This window comes from Dermacentor albipictus, chromosome 3, assembly GCF_038994185.2.
Source record: "Dermacentor albipictus isolate Rhodes 1998 colony chromosome 3, USDA_Dalb.pri_finalv2, whole genome shotgun sequence".
In the NCBI taxonomy this organism is placed as follows: domain Eukaryota; kingdom Metazoa; phylum Arthropoda; class Arachnida; order Ixodida; family Ixodidae; genus Dermacentor; species Dermacentor albipictus.
In genome coordinates, this window is record NC_091823.1 from 24,037,789 (window position 1) to 24,060,243 (window position 22,455).

Genomic DNA, 22,455 nt, shown 5'->3' on the forward strand with positions numbered 1-22,455 from the left:
CATATTTTAACCTACGATTTGCTTGAAAGGCGCATTGTCTTTAAAAAGGACTGATGCGGCTCGCTAGGCAGGCCGGACGCTTGCACGCACAGCGCAACGATTTCAGCGGTTTCGTAACTGAAATCCTTGAGACCGATCAAAATAAGTTAATCGGCAGCAAGGAGACTTTCGGAATCAATCAATCAATCAATCAATCAATCAATCAATCAATCAATCAATCAATCAATCAATCAATCAATCAATCAATCAATCAATTTTATTTATCCGAAACAAAAGGAACTGGAGGGACACCTGGGCAAAAAGGCTGTCGCAAAAAAGAACATCACGCATCGACGAACACCTCGGTTCTACGCTACAAACAAGAAATTTAAGCACAGCAACAAGTGAAAGAGCCGCCGTCATGACACCGTGAACCTGGATGTCGTAGCCATCTTTGGTTAGTTTGGACAGTGTTGCCAGCCAAATTAACGGATTCTGGAGTTGCCAATGAAACTACACGAAGGGACAAGCTCGAACTATGCACTGCATTCATCTCGGAGAACAAATCGTAATTCACATTCGCACTCGCTAGAAAGAGCGGAAGACAGTGACGTCAACTGCAGGACAGAAAATTCGTTTTGCTAAAGAGGGCTGGAGAGATACGGAGAGCGTCATAAAGAATTGTAAAGTGCCACCAAGAGAAAAGCCTTCAAATGACGCTGATGAGGAGTAATAACATCAGCAGTATTAAAAATTGCGCTTCTGTAACTAGCAGAAAGGCTACCTTTGCCGTGAGAGGAACCTTTCATACTCTTTGCCCCGACGAGGACGACGACGAAGTGTCTTCTTGGTAGAATACTTTTACATTAATTATTCCTCATTCAATATGACCTTCCTGATTTTATTTTAATAGGAAAGTCTGCGCTATTCAATGCTATTCCCATAGATATTAGGAAACTTATGCTCCATATTAGTTTGAGATAATCCACCCATTTCTTGGTCAATCCCTCATCGTGGGTAGGAGCCACACGTGTCACAGGCTACAACAACAACAACAACATGCTTCTATCTGTGTTCTCTGGTGTCTGGCGAAATCTTCGGAGTTTCCTGGTGCCTCGGCTTCCGGTCTTGTGACCATGGATGCGGAGCCTTCCAGAGGTCGTCCTGGCCGGAGGTCATCAAGGCTGTCCTTCACGAGGAACAGAGGAAGCGTGCTCAGTGACATCGAGGACACTGAGCTGTACTCCGTGTCGGGTGAAGACTCATCGGATGATGGCTTCGTCTCTGTCCGCAGAAAGAGGACCAAAAGAAGGACTGTCAGCGCGAATACATCAACGCAAGCGAGCACGGCGACTCTGAAGTCAAGGCCTGAACGCTGGCCTCACGCTATTGTGTTCGTACCCGAGGAACCCTCAAGCAACCTCCGATTTCTGAACAATCAGTTTTCTTGGAGGGGGTCGTGCCGAATGAAATTAAGGACATTCGGATAAATACACACAAAAATCTCCTCGCAATCGATGTTTCAAACGGGAGTACGCTCGAAAAACTGAATCAAATCTTGGAGCTAGGACGCATCAAAATGTGTTCCTATATCCCGATCGACGATGCATCCACAGCAGGTGTAATTTATAACATTGATGTCGCCATTCCCAACGCGGACTTGCCTTTCCTCGTCAAACCAGCAAGTGAGGGTGTTGTCATCACACGTATGAGCCGCCTTGGAACTTCGCTCTGCGTCAAATTGATTTTCTCTCTCTCTCTCTTTCTTTTTTTGCCGTTAGAGGAGGCTTTATAAAGCAGGAAAGACTCAAGAGTGAAATATGAGTGTCGACGCCATCTTGAAGTTCCTGTACAAGCTAATCGTGAAGTCATGAACTTCGACGGCGTCTGTTGGAGTCTATAGCTGTTCTCTTATCGAAAAAATAGGAGCGTATTGCACTATAAAGGAACCAAATACTCAAAGTATTCTCCAACTAACTATGCTCAAAAACTATACTCAAAAGTAAAGAACTTTTGCTGCGCCAAGACAGCGCGAATGCGACAAAAGAAATATCTATGGGCACTTTGCTGAGCTAAACTGCGATAGGCGAAAGCCTATCTATGATTGCCTATGTTGCTGTTGTCTGAACTGTTCTGCGAACAGACGCCGCCGTGGCCGCGAGCATGGGATGCAATCACAGCCGTATGGCTGCAAGGCTTGTCGCCGATGTACGCGCATCCCCACGCGCAATGTCCGCGCACTCCGACGCGCCCACTCCCACAGCTCTACTGGCATGGCGCCTCCTCTCCTTGCTCCTCTCGCCGGAGGTCGCCGCTTTCCTGCGTCCACCACGGACTGCGCCCGGACACTCATGAGCCACTAAAGGCTTACTCCTTAATACTATGAAAAATACCCGCCGACAGTGGCGTAGCTAGGTCGTCTGGCAACCGGGGCCCATAGGTCTTCTGTCACCCTCCCCCCCCCCCCCCCCCGCCTGTAGCCGGCGGAAAGAGGGGTGTCTTCAGACGTATATGACACCCCCCCACTGGCCTCTTTCACCCGGGGCCCACGGCCCCCCAGCGCCCCCTGTTGCTACGCCACTGCCCGCCGACGTACCGTGATTTGCAGTGGTCGAACAAGGAACGTCGCTGAAGCCAGCGTTTCGACAAGGGCGACTCGTATTATAGTCAGGGCAGCAACTGAGGAAGACAATTCCCCCTTGTTGATGCGTTGGCTTCTGTGTCATTCCTTGTTTTACCACTGTTAATCATTTCAAGCTTTCATATTCCTATGAATCGCGCTATTGTTTTTATAGCCGATGTACCGGCGCTTTAGGCGAGAAATTAAAGGGAATTTTACCGGCCTTCATCTCCTCCCGTTGTAGTCAGTCTTTTTGTGCCATATAAATGAAAACACAATTTTTAGTCTATGTATACTTCTTCAGTCCGAGTTGCTTTAGTGTTGTTCGTTAGTGTCCTTTTAACGGTCCCGGCGATAGCGATGATAAGATCGACGACAACACCACAAGGACGGCGACGAAGATACGATATAAGAGATAAACAATTAATCAAAGGCTGCAAAATTACGAGCTAACCAGACTTCGAAAATGGTTCATGAGTAAGGAACTTGCTAATCAGGTGTCAACAAAAACAATTATAAAGGTTAAAAAAATTAAATTAGGGAGTTTAACGTGCCAAAACTACTTTCTGATTATAAGGCACGCCGTAGTGGAGGACTCCGGAAATTTCGACCATATGAGCTTCTTTAACGTGCACCCAAAACTAAGTACACGGGTGTTTTCGCCCAAATCTAAATGCGGCCGCCGTGGCCGGGATTCGATTCCGAGACCTTGTGCTGAGCTGCCCAACACCATAGCCACTGAGCAACCACGGCGGGTAATTATAAAGGTTAATTATGGACAAGCTCTGCAGGCCACTTATGCAGCTTCTTTACAAAGAAGGCATGCAAGCATTCAATTAAGCATAATATGCCGTATGAATGCTAGCCCGTGCGGAAAAAAAGAAAAATACATTGTCATTTTAACAGACCGTACATTATTGTAATTTCTACCTAAGTGCAAATAACGCACTGTCGGAGAACGTTGCTTCTTGCAAATGTTTAGGCCTTCACTTATGTAGCACACAAACTGTTATTCCTGTATTAGCTGTACACCCGTACACGCTTGCCAAACCCTCTATCTACGCCGTTCACCAGACGTTGTCAGTCAGTAGTAGTCAGTAGTCAGGCCCGTCAGTCAGTACTATCGACTATTCATTGTTCACTCATGTCCAATCTAAGTTTGTTAAGTTCATCCTGCATTGCTGATAGGGAATATATATATATATATATATATATATATATATATATATATATATATATATATATATATATAAACGAGAAGAAAGGGGGTTTAACCGAGGGACCCGATAATTATTAGTCATATAATGAGAAGCCAACAAACACTGACACCAAGTACAACATAGGGAAAATTGCATGTGCTTAATAAATAAATCAAGTAATGATAAATTAATGGAAATTAAAGTGGATGAAAAAACAACTTGCCGCAGGTGGGAACCGAACCCACAACCTTCGCATGTCGCGTGCGATGCTCTACCAATTGAGCTACCGCGGCGGCGTTTCCCCATCCACTTTCTTGGGTATATATGTGTACTAGTAGAACCCTGGGAGTGTTAGCCAGCGCCCCCACTCACAGACCTTGGCGGCGGACGTGGAACGTCTTTTTTGCCGCAGGCGTCACGAGAACGTGATCTTTTCGGGTGAAGGCAACTGGTCAATAAACCCACATATGCTACCTGAAGGCATCAATGTTGCCGGATTCGAGACCCTCGTTAAGTAATAAACGAGAAGAAAGGGGGTTTAACCGAGGGACCCGATAATTATTAGTCATATAATGAGAAGCCAACAAACACTGACACCAAGTACAACATAGGGAAAATTGCATGTGCTTAATAAATAAATCAAGTAATGATAAATTAATGGAAATTAAAGTGGATGAAAAAACAACTTGCCGCAGGTGGGAACCGAACCCACAACCTTCGCATGTCGCGTGCGATGCTCTACCAATTGAGCTACCGCGGCGGCGTTTCCCCATCCACTTTCTTGGGTATATATGTGTACTAGTAGAACCCTGGGAGTGTTAGCCAGCGCCCCCACTCACAGACCTTGGCGGCGGACGTGGAACGTCTTTTTTGCCGCAGGCGTCACGAGAACGTGATCTTTTCGGGTGAAGGCAACTGGTCAATAAACCCACATATGCTACCTGAAGGCATCAATGTTGCCGGATTCGAGACCCTCGTTAAGTAATAAACGAGAAGAAAGGGGGTTTAACCGAGGGACCCGATAATTATTAGTCATATAATGAGAAGCCAACAAACACTGACACCAAGTACAACATAGGGAAAATTGCATGTGCTTAATAAATAAATCAAGTAATGATAAATTAATGGAAATTAAAGTGGATGAAAAAACAACTTGCCGCAGGTGGGAACCGAACCCACAACCTTCGCATGTCGCGTGCGATGCTCTACCAATTGAGCTACCGCGGCGGCGTTTCCCCATCCACTTTCTTGGGTATATATGTGTACTAGTAGAACCCTGGGAGTGTTAGCCAGCGCCCCCACTCACAGACCTTGGCGGCGGACGTGGAACGTCTTTTTTGCCGCAGGCGTCACGAGAACGTGATCTTTTCGGGTGAAGGCAACTGGTCAATAAACCCACATATGCTACCTGAAGGCATCAATGTTGCCGGATTCGAGACCCTCGTTAAGTAATAAACGAGAAGAAAGGGGGTTTAACCGAGGGACCCGATAATTATTAGTCATATAATGAGAAGCCAACAAACACTGACACCAAGTACAACATAGGGAAAATTGCATGTGCTTAATAAATAAATCAAGTAATGATAAATTAATGGAAATTAAAGTGGATGAAAAAACAACTTGCCGCAGGTGGGAACCGAACCCACAACCTTCGCATGTCGCGTGCGATGCTCTACCAATTGAGCTACCGCGGCGGCGTTTCCCCATCCACTTTCTTGGGTATATATGTGTACTAGTAGAACCCTGGGAGTGTTAGCCAGCGCCCCCACTCACAGACCTTGGCGGCGGACGTGGAACGTCTTTTTTGCCGCAGGCGTCACGAGAACGTGATCTTTTCGGGTGAAGGCAACTGGTCAATAAACCCACATATGCTACCTGAAGGCATCAATGTTGCCGGATTCGAGACCCTCGTTAAGTAATAAACGAGAAGAAAGGGGGTTTAACCGAGGGACCCGATAATTATTAGTCATATAATGAGAAGCCAACAAACACTGACACCAAGTACAACATAGGGAAAATTGCATGTGCTTAATAAATAAATCAAGTAATGATAAATTAATGGAAATTAAAGTGGATGAAAAAACAACTTGCCGCAGGTGGGAACCGAACCCACAACCTTCGCATGTCGCGTGCGATGCTCTACCAATTGAGCTACCGCGGCGGCGTTTCCCCATCCACTTTCTTGGGTATATATGTGTACTAGTAGAACCCTGGGAGTGTTAGCCAGCGCCCCCACTCACAGACCTTGGCGGCGGACGTGGAACGTCTTTTTTGCCGCAGGCGTCACGAGAACGTGATCTTTTCGGGTGAAGGCAACTGGTCAATAAACCCACATATGCTACCTGAAGGCATCAATGTTGCCGGATTCGAGACCCTCGTTAAGTAATAAACGAGAAGAAAGGGGGTTTAACCGAGGGACCCGATAATTATTAGTCATATAATGAGAAGCCAACAAACACTGACACCAAGTACAACATAGGGAAAATTGCATGTGCTTAATAAATAAATCAAGTAATGATAAATTAATGGAAATTAAAGTGGATGAAAAAACAACTTGCCGCAGGTGGGAACCGAACCCACAACCTTCGCATGTCGCGTGCGATGCTCTACCAATTGAGCTACCGCGGCGGCGTTTCCCCATCCACTTTCTTGGGTATATATGTGTACTAGTAGAACCCTGGGAGTGTTAGCCAGCGCCCCCACTCACAGACCTTGGCGGCGGACGTGGAACGTCTTTTTTGCCGCAGGCGTCACGAGAACGTGATCTTTTCGGGTGAAGGCAACTGGTCAATAAACCCACATATGCTACCTGAAGGCATCAATGTTGCCGGATTCGAGACCCTCGTTAAGTAATAAACGAGAAGAAAGGGGGTTTAACCGAGGGACCCGATAATTATTAGTCATATAATGAGAAGCCAACAAACACTGACACCAAGTACAACATAGGGAAAATTGCATGTGCTTAATAAATAAATCAAGTAATGATAAATTAATGGAAATTAAAGTGGATGAAAAAACAACTTGCCGCAGGTGGGAACCGAACCCACAACCTTCGCATGTCGCGTGCGATGCTCTACCAATTGAGCTACCGCGGCGGCGTTTCCCCATCCACTTTCTTGGGTATATATGTGTACTAGTAGAACCCTGGGAGTGTTAGCCAGCGCCCCCACTCACAGACCTTGGCGGCGGACGTGGAACGTCTTTTTTGCCGCAGGCGTCACGAGAACGTGATCTTTTCGGGTGAAGGCAACTGGTCAATAAACCCACATATGCTACCTGAAGGCATCAATGTTGCCGGATTCGAGACCCTCGTTAAGTAATAAACGAGAAGAAAGGGGGTTTAACCGAGGGACCCGATAATTATTAGTCATATAATGAGAAGCCAACAAACACTGACACCAAGTACAACATAGGGAAAATTGCATGTGCTTAATAAATAAATCAAGTAATGATAAATTAATGGAAATTAAAGTGGATGAAAAAACAACTTGCCGCAGGTGGGAACCGAACCCACAACCTTCGCATGTCGCGTGCGATGCTCTACCAATTGAGCTACCGCGGCGGCGTTTCCCCATCCACTTTCTTGGGTATATATGTGTACTAGTAGAACCCTGGGAGTGTTAGCCAGCGCCCCCACTCACAGACCTTGGCGGCGGACGTGGAACGTCTTTTTTGCCGCAGGCGTCACGAGAACGTGATCTTTTCGGGTGAAGGCAACTGGTCAATAAACCCACATATGCTACCTGAAGGCATCAATGTTGCCGGATTCGAGACCCTCGTTAAGTAATAAACGAGAAGAAAGGGGGTTTAACCGAGGGACCCGATAATTATTAGTCATATAATGAGAAGCCAACAAACACTGACACCAAGTACAACATAGGGAAAATTGCATGTGCTTAATAAATAAATCAAGTAATGATAAATTAATGGAAATTAAAGTGGATGAAAAAACAACTTGCCGCAGGTGGGAACCGAACCCACAACCTTCGCATGTCGCGTGCGATGCTCTACCAATTGAGCTACCGCGGCGGCGTTTCCCCATCCACTTTCTTGGGTATATATGTGTACTAGTAGAACCCTGGGAGTGTTAGCCAGCGCCCCCACTCACAGACCTTGGCGGCGGACGTGGAACGTCTTTTTTGCCGCAGGCGTCACGAGAACGTGATCTTTTCGGGTGAAGGCAACTGGTCAATAAACCCACATATGCTACCTGAAGGCATCAATGTTGCCGGATTCGAGACCCTCGTTAAGTAATAAACGAGAAGAAAGGGGGTTTAACCGAGGGACCCGATAATTATTAGTCATATAATGAGAAGCCAACAAACACTGACACCAAGTACAACATAGGGAAAATTGCATGTGCTTAATAAATAAATCAAGTAATGATAAATTAATGGAAATTAAAGTGGATGAAAAAACAACTTGCCGCAGGTGGGAACCGAACCCACAACCTTCGCATGTCGCGTGCGATGCTCTACCAATTGAGCTACCGCGGCGGCGTTTCCCCATCCACTTTCTTGGGTATATATGTGTACTAGTAGAACCCTGGGAGTGTTAGCCAGCGCCCCCACTCACAGACCTTGGCGGCGGACGTGGAACGTCTTTTTTGCCGCAGGCGTCACGAGAACGTGATCTTTTCGGGTGAAGGCAACTGGTCAATAAACCCACATATGCTACCTGAAGGCATCAATGTTGCCGGATTCGAGACCCTCGTTAAGTAATAAACGAGAAGAAAGGGGGTTTAACCGAGGGACCCGATAATTATTAGTCATATAATGAGAAGCCAACAAACACTGACACCAAGTACAACATAGGGAAAATTGCATGTGCTTAATAAATAAATCAAGTAATGATAAATTAATGGAAATTAAAGTGGATGAAAAAACAACTTGCCGCAGGTGGGAACCGAACCCACAACCTTCGCATGTCGCGTGCGATGCTCTACCAATTGAGCTACCGCGGCGGCGTTTCCCCATCCACTTTCTTGGGTATATATGTGTACTAGTAGAACCCTGGGAGTGTTAGCCAGCGCCCCCACTCACAGACCTTGGCGGCGGACGTGGAACGTCTTTTTTGCCGCAGGCGTCACGAGAACGTGATCTTTTCGGGTGAAGGCAACTGGTCAATAAACCCACATATGCTACCTGAAGGCATCAATGTTGCCGGATTCGAGACCCTCGTTAAGTAATAAACGAGAAGAAAGGGGGTTTAACCGAGGGACCCGATAATTATTAGTCATATAATGAGAAGCCAACAAACACTGACACCAAGTACAACATAGGGAAAATTGCATGTGCTTAATAAATAAATCAAGTAATGATAAATTAATGGAAATTAAAGTGGATGAAAAAACAACTTGCCGCAGGTGGGAACCGAACCCACAACCTTCGCATGTCGCGTGCGATGCTCTACCAATTGAGCTACCGCGGCGGCGTTTCCCCATCCACTTTCTTGGGTATATATGTGTACTAGTAGAACCCTGGGAGTGTTAGCCAGCGCCCCCACTCACAGACCTTGGCGGCGGACGTGGAACGTCTTTTTTGCCGCAGGCGTCACGAGAACGTGATGGTAGAGCATCGTGATGGTCAATTGGTAGAGCATCGCACGCGACATGCGAAGGTTGTGGGTTCGGTTCCCACCTGCGGCAAGTTGTTTTTTCATCCACTTTAATTTCCATTAATTTATCATTACTTGATTTATTTATTAAGCACATGCAATTTTCCCTATGTTGTACTTGGTGTCAGTGTTTGTTGGCTTCTCATTATATGACTATATATATATATATATATATATATATATATATATATATATATATATATATATATATATATATATATATATATATATATATGTTATGCGCCGTGTGCTTGCTGCGAAAAAATGTCATTGTTTCCCATTGACTCGGGTCTACCTCTGAGACACCGCCAGTGTTTATTTTTCCCTTTAGTATTGACGAGCGCAGTTTTGGCGATAATGAAAGAAAGAGCCGCGCGACATATTTTGGAAACTTTTGTATGATAGCCTGTATCGATCAGTGGGGACAAGTTTTCTTTGACAGCTACCAAAGCGTGAGCGATAAGCACGCTTTGCTTACATTTTAGCATGTTCTTCTCTCTCGTTGTTTTAGAAGTATTCTAATTTTGTCTTGTAGTTGATACATAATTCGCATAAAACCAGTATAGAAGCGTGATGAAGGCGTGATAAACGTTGACTTCCAACCACACTGCGAGTCTGCGACCTGAAGCATTGCTTCCCCTGACCTCGCACAGTGCGTATATCCGTTCTCATGAAGCTCTCTGAAGGCCTCTATTAACATATTTCAAGTTCTCGTCCCTAAATTGTTGATAGGTTTGGCGAGTGTAGACTCGCAACGGCATGGGCTTTCATTACCCCGCAGGCCGCCTAACCATATCAAGATGCCAACACTAGTCTTACGTTGTTTTTTTCTTGGAACGGCACCATTTAACCGCCTCAACAATGAATGCGTTATAAATGACCTCTTCTGCTAGACCCACTTTGTCCGCGCACTTATTAAAGCAAATTGAATTAATGTGCTGCGATTTGTCGTTGTTAATCGACGGGTCTTCGCTTTATTAATGAATTGTCTTGACTCTGCGAGAGTGCTCATTAACCCTAGTTTATTAAGCGACTGATGATTAAAGAAGACGCGGTTGAGACCCACCCCGAAACAACATAGGCTATAGTCGTTGTAAGGCCTTATGCTACAGTGTGACCCTCCCAGTGGCCAACGGTGGTTATAAACCGCCCACTGCGACCCGAAAAAGCAAACTCGTGAGACGCCAAAACTCGTGCGACGCACTCGGCCAAACATTGATTTTTCTTTTTGTGACCAGCTCCTTCTACATCCTCGTGCAGCTGTTCTTAATAAAACGACCCGTACAGCGTCGTCGCCAAAGGATCCTACGTCCGATTTAATGAAGCAGGCCTGAAGGAGCAGTCAACGACAAATTCGCCTTCGCAGCACAGCCCGAGCGGGATCACGCGTGCCTTCTCCCGGCCCCCGAGGCCGCCGCTGCAACTTCACCCGATCTCCCCCGAGCTACCGGAGTCGGCTCGACCGGAAATGTGGACTGTGTACTTTTTTGCTTCACTCTCGCTCCGCTTGGGGCGCCACTTGCAACACTTTCGCTGATGCCGCCGTGGCGAGCGGTTGTCGGAGTATTCGGGTCTTGCTGATGTTTGTGGCTGCATGTTGAGCGTTGTCATCCGAGTTACGAAGCTGACAATACCGGCAGATCTGTTGGTAAATTACGACCGCATCGGCGTAGGGCGTCAACTGGCTGTGGCGCATTTCTCGGCATGCGTGTTTTGAAGTGAAGTGTAGCGGTTTCAAACACGAGTGTTGTTGTGCGAAAGGTCATCCTCCTTTCCTCGTGGAAGAATTCGCCTGGCTTTTACAGTAGGCGGTGGCGGTGACGGTGTTTGATTCATCTTCATGCGGATACACATCACGCCATCGTCGCCAGCGTCACACGGTGAGTTGCCCTTCGTTCGGCGGTGCCACATTTGCACACTCCGCATGTCGGGCTCACCTGTTGCATCACTTTAAAAGGCAACCACCCTAGCCGGCTTCGAGCTGCCGCCGCGCTCGATTTGCATCTTGTAGGCGCACGTGGTTGTAGGCGCGGTGCCAAAAACACCTCTCCCTTCTCGCATAGTAAAAGGATAAAAGCGCGGAACGCGCGTCCTTTCGTCTGCGTGGGCGGAGAGGTTTCTAGCTAGTGGAACTACGTATATGAAGGTTCGCGTGATCACCGGCGGGATGCGTCCGGAGGCCCAGTTCGCTCGAGTTCGGCGCTTGGTGTTAGCAAGAAACATTTTTTTTTTTTGCATTCGAAAATGATCACACAAGAAGGCGAGACGCTTTTATGTAGTGGAGGTGGAGTGTGCAGTGTAGGTGGTGCCAAAAAAGAAAAAGAAAAAAAAAAGAAATAGGCCGAAACTGTACGGGCGTAGACGGCTGCAGAGCTTTTTTCGATGTTCATCCTTTCGAACGGCTGTCTTCCATTTTTCTAGTCGGATGCTCCTTCCTGATGTTTACATATATAGGGAGCGTAGGGGCTGTATTACTTTCGCAGGGCACTTGCCTACGGAAGGGTCACGCTCACGGGCAAGTATTGTGCCCCTGACACCGCTAATCGTACGAAATGTAGCAACGTGTCCTCTTCCGAGAAGCACCAGCGGACGCTGTTATCGATCAACCGAAAAGTTTCACACCTCATAGAAAACTGAGTTTATCGTAGCGAAGCACAAAGGAAAATTCCGTAAGCGAATTTGAGAAAGGATCAGTGATGTGTATCTAATACCCATTTTCGCTAAAAGTTGTTAGTGGTCACTTTGCAGACGATGTAAGGAGCTGGAGGCAATGTGCCCGTCGTGTTCTTGGGAGACGTTCGTGGCCTTCCACTCACAAGCAGCAGCCCGTTTGCTATTTTCTGTTTCTTTTCTTTTTTTCCCGTCTTCGATACCTCGAACTTTATGCAGTCAGCACAGTTTTATTGCCGCGACATTACCGGACTTGCTCGCCGCTTCCACGCGAAGCGCGCTCCGCGATGCCGGATGTCAGCAAAGAGCCACAATGTTTGGCCGTCGCGCTACCCTTCAGCGAAATGGTCTTTCCCGCTGTTCAAGGCAATGTCGCGTGCCGGCGTTCGGGCTTTTACGAGCACGTGCACATTACGCGGCCGGCCGCAAGTTCGCAGCGGGGCCACGCTGTCATTGGATATCTCCGCTAGCTAGTTCGTTTGTGGTCGTAAGTTGCCGAGAGGCGGTATACGTAATTACTGAAATAATGGTGCGCGCGTTGCAGGGATGAGAAAACTTTCCCGTTTCCTTTTATCTTACAAAGTTAGTTGATAGGTACGTGCGTGCTACGCGCGTCGTTTGCGTTGCTTTGGTTTCTTGTCTTTGTTTGGTATTGGCATGCTCACTGCCCAGTGATAGCTGATTCCGTGGATCACTGTAATATATGGAAAGACCGGTGAACATTTTGTGTCAGATACTGTAGCAGTATTTGTTGTATCTCCCAAGGCAAGCCGCGATACATCTAGCGTTCATCAAAATGGGCCGGAAACTGACACACACACACACACACACACACACACACACACACACACACACACACACACACACACACACACACACACACACACACACACACACACACACACACACACACACACACACACACACACACGGAGGGAGGGGCGTTATGGCGTCATCGCGCGATGCATGTCTGTGAGGTCTCTTATCATTATTATTTTACTTTTCGCCTTCCGAGGCTTATTAACAATCATAACGCTACTTATAGGAGAACTAAAGTCCACATGGTGCGATACTTATTGTCTAACAGAGAGCTTTACATCGGCACCTTCCCATTCGCAAGAACACGCGGAACACTGCTTTCGCTTGGCCATTGCTGAGCAGGTTTGAACGAAAGTTGTTTCATAATAGTCAAGTAACATTTTCCTTGCGCCTCCAATCTTTTTGACAATAATTGTCATAAGTGCGCACATTTGTCGATGTTTACAAAATTTAGAAACGTCATTTCGTGCAGCCCGAAAGGGCGGACAACGATGAAACAGAAACACGGCACAGTCGCCGTACTCTAAATGAAGTCTTTATTTGGAAGGCATTGTGTGGTATCGAGGCACTTTCTCAAGAAAACAACGTGAGAAACAAAGGAAACCGGGATGGGTGACGTCATCCGAAACGGTTAGAACAGTTGCTTGAAGAAGTAAACAGTTTGCGTTCGTGTGAAAGCACGTGCTTAGCAAAAAAAAAAAAAAAAAAAAGCAGTATGCCATGCTCTTTGTACAAGAACTACATACAGTATTGCGAGCATGAGACGCTCATATTCAATGAGAAGTAGGCGAGCAGTACATGCATAGAAAACTAACATCAGTCAAAGCAACCAGTCACCTCACGGAAAGCTAGAAAGGAGTTAAACTCCTAATAAAAGTGGACAGTGACAGTCGCCTTATTCAAAAATGTCTTTCAAGTACATAAGCATCTGGCTTTAATGCACTTTTGGGGAAACCAATGTTCGTGCATTTCTGTTTCGCGTACGAGTTTTCCATAAGCTGTGCAGCCCCATGAATAAAAACATGCGAATCGGTACATGGCATCGCATGGTGCACCCGTATATCGGATACTGTGAGAATTTAAGTCAAATTCCTTCTGCAAGCCTCTGTGCAGAGGGTCCCAGAATAAAGTGCTTTCATCGCGAAAGCCGCGCCTACACATGTCACAAGACAAGCAGAATGTGATCTGCTTGTTTGCCTCGCAGGAAAGCTTTTGCAATTACGAAAAGTGTCCATTCGAGCGCGAGCTCTCCCTTACGTCACACATTTTGGCAACGTCCGCTCGGCTTGAGTTAAATGTTTTTAACAGAAAAATTACAGTGCATTCGAAAGCGAACACAAAGGCAGTGTAGTAACATTTGTGACATTTTAAGTAGGGCAACGGGCTGAAAATGTCCTGAAAGCCGCTACGTCGGACTGTCGTTATAGGTGCGACGGTTTCGGTGCAAAATTTGAAGAGCAGCACTTCACTATCGTATGTGTTCTCAAATAAACATGCCTTTGTCTCCGATAAAGTGGTGAGGAAGTTTATTTAAAGAATGAATAATATGCCAATAAGATAAGCCAATTTCTTGCTTATTTTTCTCTCTCTCTCTCTCTTCCTCCCTCTATTTGTACTGTGTGAGAGAAACTTCGGCATCTCTGCTGCCCGTTTTACGTGGGATTTGAGTGCCGTTATCGGGCCCGTTCCTGCTCGTCCCGTCCTCGCGCGCGACTTTTGTTGGCCATCTTTCCTGCTCATGGCCAGGAGCGCGATTAGCATGCGGGAGCGGGTAAACGCCGCTCTCGTGCGCCTTGTCGGGGCACTCTTAAAGAGGCGCTTACGCACTCCCATTCGCGATATGAAAGCAGCGGAGCCATCGGCGCGGATGCCACCAGCGGTTTTCCTCAAAACCGGTGCCTTCGCGGTGCTGCAGCCGTACGGGCATGTCAAAAGGGGAAATCCAACTGGCATCCTTTGGTCGTCGTTTTCTTTTTCTTTTCTCTTGTAAACGTTTTCTCTTCCATTTTTACGACGGGCCCATTTTGGGCCTCCCGTCGATGATGGCGGGCTCTCGTATACGCCGAGACCCGCGCGGCGTCTGTACGCGTTTCGTCACGGAGCCGCGCAGCTGCGATCCAACTGGTGCCTGTCATTGACGCGGCTTGCGTCTCTGCTTATTTATTTCTTTATGGCTCCGTCGCTGATAACAACGTGTCGCTTTCCCCGTACGCGGCGGCGCTGCTCGAAACGAGCGAATTGTAGCTTCTTCCACGACGCTCCCTCGCAACCGTCCGCCTTTACAACTCTTGCGCGGCGGTTTGGGTAATCTGCAATCTTCTTCAACTGTTCGAGAAAGACGAGCTGGAGAGAAAAGAAACACGCTCGGCGTCTTCTCTCCGAGGCCTGCTGTTCGAGCCTTTACGAACCTGCTGTATAGCTCCCGCCTTTTCCTTCACACGTGCGCCATTGATGCCGTCCGGGCGGCCGTGCCTGTCGAGCGTCCAAACGCGCCATTCAGCCGGCGAACAAACCTCGCAGACCGCCTGTACTGAAATCGGTCGCGTGAGCGCCGATTCGGGAGGCATTGAAAAAGCAGTGGAACAGGCCGTTTCGTCATCAGCGCGCAGTGGCGTTCCTGTAGCCGCCTGGAGACTTTGGGGGTGAAAGGAGGAGGGAAAAAAAATTTGGTTCACGAGAAAGAAGTATCATGATGAGAGATATAACCTTATATCACACGGGTGCAGTGGGGCTTTGAGCTGCCGTGCCGCCCGCTTCTTTTTTGCGCAGGCCTTAATAACACATTTAAAGGAGGCGTATTTAAATAGAAATTGGACTTTCTCATTTGCTGGTGTCGGAATTATCCAGTTGTCCGCACTCTGTCAGTGGAGCAAGGAATGCTGGTTGAGCAGTACATTTTGTCGTGCACACAAGCGGGCTTTGATCTCAGAGTTGGCTAACGCTAACTCGGCACCCGCCAGTGGTGAGCGACAAAAAGGAAAATTGAAAAATAAAAGGATGCTGTGTAGGACTTGAGAACAGATGCACAGTGGAAGTGGTCATGTTGTTCTTATTGGGGCAAAAATGTGGTTATTTTGTTTGTGCACGCGTTTATTTTTCTGCATTGATGACCATTCTCCGTGTTCCTGTTTAGTGGATTGTGGTGCACCCGAACCGAGGGGAAGAACTGATGCACCTAGGCGTAATATTGCATTTAAGCTGTGCGACTTTGCAGCACAATGTGTTACTTTTTTTCTTTTCAGTCATTTTTCAGAGCAGGTTCATTCTTACCGGAAATGACGGTCAAGCGGAAACTACGGAATTGGTTATGAATAAGCATGTTTTCACTAGGTTTATAATTGAGGCTAACCAAATTATCAAAGCGGGTGATGAGTGCGTGAACTAGGCTTCAATCATTTCGCTGAAGGAGGTGGCCTTGCTGGACACGTCATTGTTCCCAAAGCGCTCACCGCCCACATCTTCTGCGGTAAGCTCTAGTTTCGTTCAGAAATGAAATTATCCTAATTTTTTGTGTCTGCATAGCTGATGGGTAAAATACATCAATTTTACCTTCTATTCGTTCCTCCAAGAATGATTTGAAGCTGATGAACACACAACGTATGTAGAATCACGGGGCAGTCGGGCTTCCCGGCAGGTCGGATAAGTGTCAACTAAAACCGGCGCAGTTTGCAGCTGGCTGCTGCCCGCTCGGTCGTATCCAGCTGACGAGGCCGATGCCACGGGCAGTGACCGACCGGATGTTGGCCGGTGCCCCGGCGCACCGGCGTAGTTTGTGGCGACGACTGGCGCGCCTTTTCACGAGGCGGCGCGATATGGGGGCTGCCGTGCTCCCCTCTTCGGCGCTGGAAGGTGGCCACGCTGTGGCGCTGTTCTTCTGGGTGTTTTGTTCATTCCCCAGTTTCCTGAACAACCCTGCAAACAACCAACACCTTAGACCCAGCCCTGCCGGAATTCCTGCTAACGCGGGCGGCCGCGGGCTGAACTCGTTTGTCCCGTTTTCGGCACGAAAGAGAAGAAAACGTCAGGCGGCTGTCATCCAGGGACCGCGTCCTGCTGGGGCGCCCCTGCTGCCGTTTGCAACAGCATACATCGCGCAGTGCCTCCGATTCATTCAGAAGAGTAGCTTTTCTTGCTTATTTTTTCTTGTTCTTAGTCCGTGTTAACCGTCAGTCGCTTACCGTGCTTCTTCAGAACGAACGAGAGCTCGCTTCAACGCCTTTTCTGTCCTTGTTCTCTGCCAGGGACACTGAAGCCGAACAGAAAAAAGTGCTTGTCTCCGAGCGTGCTTCGAAGTCATTACTTTCCCTTTGTGAGCCGCCTACTTAAACCTCAGAAACACGGGCGTTCTTGTTCTTTCTTCTTTATCTTATCCGTTAAGCACTAGTGATTATTACAAAAATTGCACCATGATGCGCTTATGATGGGACTCGCATTAGAGGTGTTTCAACTCGACAAGGTCACGCTGCACAGGCACCCAATCGGGTACTCTTAATGAAGTTTTCCCTTGTCAATTCTACATCGCCTGTCACGTTGAATAAATAAGCTTCTCTCTCTCTCTCACGTGGAGGAACAGTGGGCACACGTTAAAAAAAGAACAGTGTCGCAAGCTCTTGTTGCGCGAGTAGAAACGCCTTGAGGTCGCAAAGATGGTGCGGCGACAGCTGCCTGAGCCAGAGCTTGTGCGAGCGAGCGAGCCGCTGATGAGCCGACCCGTGACGTCACCCTTCGTGTCACTGCAGCTGCTGCGGTGGTTTTGCTCGGCTGCTGATGCCTGGCGGGCCTGCACTGATTGCAGGGTAGGACCGGCGGAAGCGGGGCGCCACGCGTCGCTGCCTGCGCACTTTGGTTTTAAATCCGTCCCCCCCCACCGACAAAAAAAAAAAAAAAAACGCAGGACGAATGAACGCGCGATGCATTGAGCGCAAATGGTCGCGTAAACAGGTTACCGCCGTTTGTAGATCCCGATCTTCGCTTCATTCTATTTTCCACTTTCGCCGCCGCATACCGGATGCACACAACAGGGGCATTCGCCGCTTGATGTATTACGGGCTGACGCTGCGGCTCTATATCTGCATGAAGAATCGCCTGCGGCAGTACACGCGGAGTGGACCGAAACGGTCAGCTCAAATCTTGTGAAAGGGTTTGTGTGCGCCGCTTGTTTCTCGTTTTCCAGTGACCGATGGTCTCTGTCGAAAAGTTGACGTGGTGCCATATTTTTACCCTTGGTACGTGGTTAACGATGGACCACTTTATCGTTCACGACACTTATTGTGTATAGTTTCTAGGCGACCAATGCAGGACACAGCTACACATGCACTCAGAAAAGCGAGTGCAAACTTTTACTGCACGCACAAGTGCATAAGAGAAGGTAGAAGTTGCTCCTCACTTATCACTTGTTTCGCAGTTTGAATCCACCGAGCGCCCCCCCCCCCCCCCCCAACATATCTTTAAAAACTTCGTTGAGCGTCGGCGAGGTTCGTCAAATAGAATGAGACAATTTATCGACATTGCGATTGGCTTGTGGTTTTTATTCACGACCCAATCGTCATCTGCAATGAAACGGACCGGCGTAGCCGAGGCGCATAGCTATGACATTGAAATTAATCACGACCGCGCCCAATCACAGGGCGCGATTTCATTCCCTGCTATTTCGGCTTATTTTGCATCGAAGAACGACAGAAGACTGGCCGGCAGCTTTCGTGGTCAAAAAATCTCATTGTAGCATGAAATAAGCCGGCATAATTCAACGTAACCCGAAGGTTTTCTGAGATGAGCGTAGAATTTCACCCTGCCACCTAGTAATGCTAACAACATGCCAGCGAGCCTGGCTCGTCGTTGCTGGCTGCGAACCGTCTACCTCGGACGCGTCCGCGTTTATATCATAGCGTTTGTCGGGCAGAGTCAAGTTGCCCTGTGAAGAAGGGGTGGCCCAGCCCAACGCGACGTTGTCTCAACGCGATCGGCTTGATAAGTGAGCTTAAATGACCGCGACAGGCACGTCTCATCCTACAAGCCGACTCAACGCACACTTTTGTCGGATTCATCTAGACGACCTGTACGTCGAAATAACACGCTCGAACTGCCCCTGCGTGCGTGTCACGCTGCGCTCACATCTGCCGTGCATTCACTACGCGTGCCAGACTTTCTAGGAAAAGTGCATTATGTCCAAGGCAAGAAACAACAGAAAGTATGCCTTTGTCGAGTAAGCGACGAGACGGCGCGTACTTTTCTGATCGACCATTGTCCGTTCCGTGCTTCGCTTTTGCGCAAAGCGAGCACAGCGGCGCCTTCCCGACTTAACCCGTCGAAACCACCCTACAAGCGTGGACACTGCGCGTGCTCGTAGGCACACGCGAGCAGTTTACACACGGGCGCAGTGAGCGAGTGGAAGACGAGGGGGGAGGCCGCAGACTGCGCGATCGCCGCCAAGGGCACGCTGGGGGCGCCGACGCCGCCGGCGTGGGAGCCGCGCTAGTTCTCCCTTAGTTAGCTGCAGCGCTGCCGAACCGGAGTGAGCAAAGTGGCGCGCTGCCACCCACTGTAGACGTAGCAGTCCGGCGTCATCCGGGCAGGCTCGTAGGGGTCACTGTCTCCGTGACCACCCACTCGGACTTCTGCAAATTGACTCCCACCGCGTGGCCTTCTTGAGGAAGCGAGCGAGAGAGTCAGTGAGATGGGGACGACTAGGAAAAAAGGCCGCCGCGAGGACTCGCAGTCGAATGATACAGCTGCTGGGCGCGCTGCTCTCTTGAATTAATCACGCGGATGTCATTCAAAACGTTGCGCGCAACTGTTTCTATGCCGCGCAGAAGCGCCGCGTCAGCGTGACCCTGAACGCACCGCGCTCGCGCGATAGGGTGGGGAGAGAAAAGCGTAAGCGTATTTTCCTGTCTCCGTTCATATGTAGTAGGGCTACACCTTCTGATTCAAAGGAGCTGGCGTCCTCGCGAATATTACGGCTTGCGAAGGCAGGCAGGGCGCTGTGTTGCCGGGGCTATAGACGGTCTATTTGTCGAGCTCAATTTGTCACTCTACAGGGTTGTTTAGCTGCACCTAATTTTTAAAAATTGCCTGTGGGAGATAGCACAATTCTAATCCTTTATCTATATTACTCGATCAAGCGGCCATTACTTCTACGAGAGATCAAAATAGTTAATTGGTTAATTACCATAATTAGATAATTATTTTTACTAATAACATTACGACCAGTATTTCAATATACGAATTATAGCTGGTGAGTTCACAAGGCATAGTCACTTGGAACGAATTCTCCGCACTGCACTAGTTTCAAGATAATAATTCTCGAAGTGTCCGCACGTTCTCCACCTGCGCCAAGTTATTTTTTCATCCACTTGCATTGCCATTAATTTATAATTTCTTTAATTCAGTGAGGAAGTACGAGTAATTTCCCGCATGTTGTCCTTGGTGTCTTGGTTTGTTGGCTTCTTTTGATTAATAGAAATCGGGCTCCTTGGTTCACCCCCTTTCTTCTCGTTCGTATATAACTAGTAAAAGCTAGTATAGCTGGCAAAAATCGTAATACTTGCTTACACTACCCCTTCCGCGACAAAGTGGACTTGATACTTTCCTTCCGGTTTGCCTTTACTTCCATGCCCGCGTTGACGAAAACTGGGCTGCATGCTCGAACTAGGTATATTCTAGATTACACGGTGCTTTGTGTCACCGGCAATGACGTTTCTTTTTTTTTTTATCTTTCTTCTTCTTCTTGTTTCCTTTCTCTATTGGTACCAATGTTGTCAAAACAACTGCCGCGGCTCACACCGGACGTGAAGGCCGAAAGCGGCGTTTACAACTGTTGAGGCACACGCAGTTGCTTTAAAGGTTCTGCGGTGCACAGATCCAGTTTTAACTTCGCAAAGTGATATGCTTCCGTTTCTTTTGAGGCTTTCAGTTTGGCAGATGATCATGCCAGGTGAGACCCTCTTCCAGCGTAATCCTCCGCAGCGAACCCTCCGCGGTGGCTGCGTGGCTGTGTCGTGCTGCTGCTGAGCACGAGGTCTCGGGTTCGCCACCCGGCAGGCGGCTGCAGCTGCATTCTCTTGAAGGCGGAACAAAAAAGAGAAAACCGCTTGAGGGCCGGGCAATATATATATATTGATAATAATATACACTACACACTAATAGACACTACAGCTAGTGTCTCGGATCAGATACCGCTGTGCAGATATAAGGCGTTAAATCCCGACAATTGATATACATCTGAAACTCGATTTAACGAAGTGATGACCACGCTCGAATTATTTCGTTAAATCTGGAAGATCGTAAAATCGAGAAAGGAATTTTTAAGTCCTTCGAAATCAAAAATTATAACGTAGCGACACGCAAAATCTACCGCGGCATTGTATTTGCCGCTAATCCAGCCATCTGTCGCATAAACCGTAAAATAACGAAAGCAACCAAAGTCGCCCCTACCGAGGCGGTGTTGAGTCGGCTGTTCCGCACATGGGCGCGGCGTGCAGCCTCGTCAAAATAATGCTGGGGGGTGTGAGCATGGCGCCTACATGCTTTAACGCGATAGCTTCTGTTTCTCTTTCAATTTTTATCCACCTTAACCCTTCCCCCTGCGCAGGGTAGCCAACCGGAACTACCTATGGTTAACCTCCCTGCCTTTCTCTGCATTATTTTCTCTCTTTCTTTAGAGCGCACGCTCGAAGAAGAACCCGCCTGTGTCAGAATCAGAAAGAAATCACCGCTTTTTTTTACTCATTTATTTCTGGAAAAACTTGGTTAAGTCGAGTTCGGCCAACTTTGTTTCGTTAATTCGGGTTGATGATAACGTTAAACCCTACGGGCACCCGCCGGGAAATGGAAATTTATTCTTTAGATCGGGAACTTTATCAAATCGGGTTTCGTTAAATCGAGTTTTAACTGTGCAGCTCAATTTTTACTTTGGCAGCTGCAGAGAGGCACGGTATAAAAGTAAACAACGGGACCGAAGAACGCCTTATCATTGGTTGAACTTCTCGAAGTTAAAACTCCGCAATGTGAGACACCGTAAAGGTGGGCTCCAGGATTTTGTCACACATAGTTTTTAACCTGTTCAGAGGTGGTTTTTTTACATTCGGCCTCAGTCGGAATGCGTGGTTGGAAATACTGCTTGCGTCCCGGGACCATGACAGCACTAGAACGTCGTGGCTGCAGTGGAGATGACAGTTGCATCGGGGAAGCCATACATTGACGCCCAAATATAGGGCGAACAAGGCGAGATGTAAAATTAGGTGAAGTGTGGCACAATCCGAGTTCATAAATTAATGTTCTTAGGCATACCTCAGCAGAAAAGAACGGGCTTCACGAATATCGTTAGTGTTCATTGTGACGGACAGTTCCCAAATTTTCATCGGCGGTGTCGGTTGAGCTCTATAAAGAAGGTTCGGTTTTGCGGCGTTGAGGACTTTAATTGAAACACTTTCAGCTCCCGAGACAAACCCGGAGCTTCAACGGCGGCATCTTGCGCAGTTGAGATGTCGCGCAACTTCCATTTGTTTCTTCTGTAGTATATAGCGCCTATCGCGAAAGACGGTGAGCAAAACT

The 22,455-nt window shown here is 47.8% G+C and overlaps 2 protein-coding genes across 3 annotated transcripts in view; both read left to right on the forward strand.

Moving 5' to 3' along the window:
* The window catches only part of LOC135903923 (RWD domain-containing protein 2A), a 481,045-nt gene that overhangs the window by 30,594 nt on the left and 427,996 nt on the right, over positions 1-22,455 (forward strand). The window lies entirely within an intron of this gene.
* The window catches only part of cv-c (crossveinless c), a 448,361-nt gene continuing 436,833 nt past the window's right edge, over positions 10,928-22,455 (forward strand). For both annotated transcript variants that reach the window (XM_065434288.2, XM_065434291.2), the window contains exon 1: positions 10,928-11,294. The gene's annotated coding sequence lies outside the window, so the exon portion shown is untranslated. The remainder of the gene's footprint in view (positions 11,295-22,455) is intronic.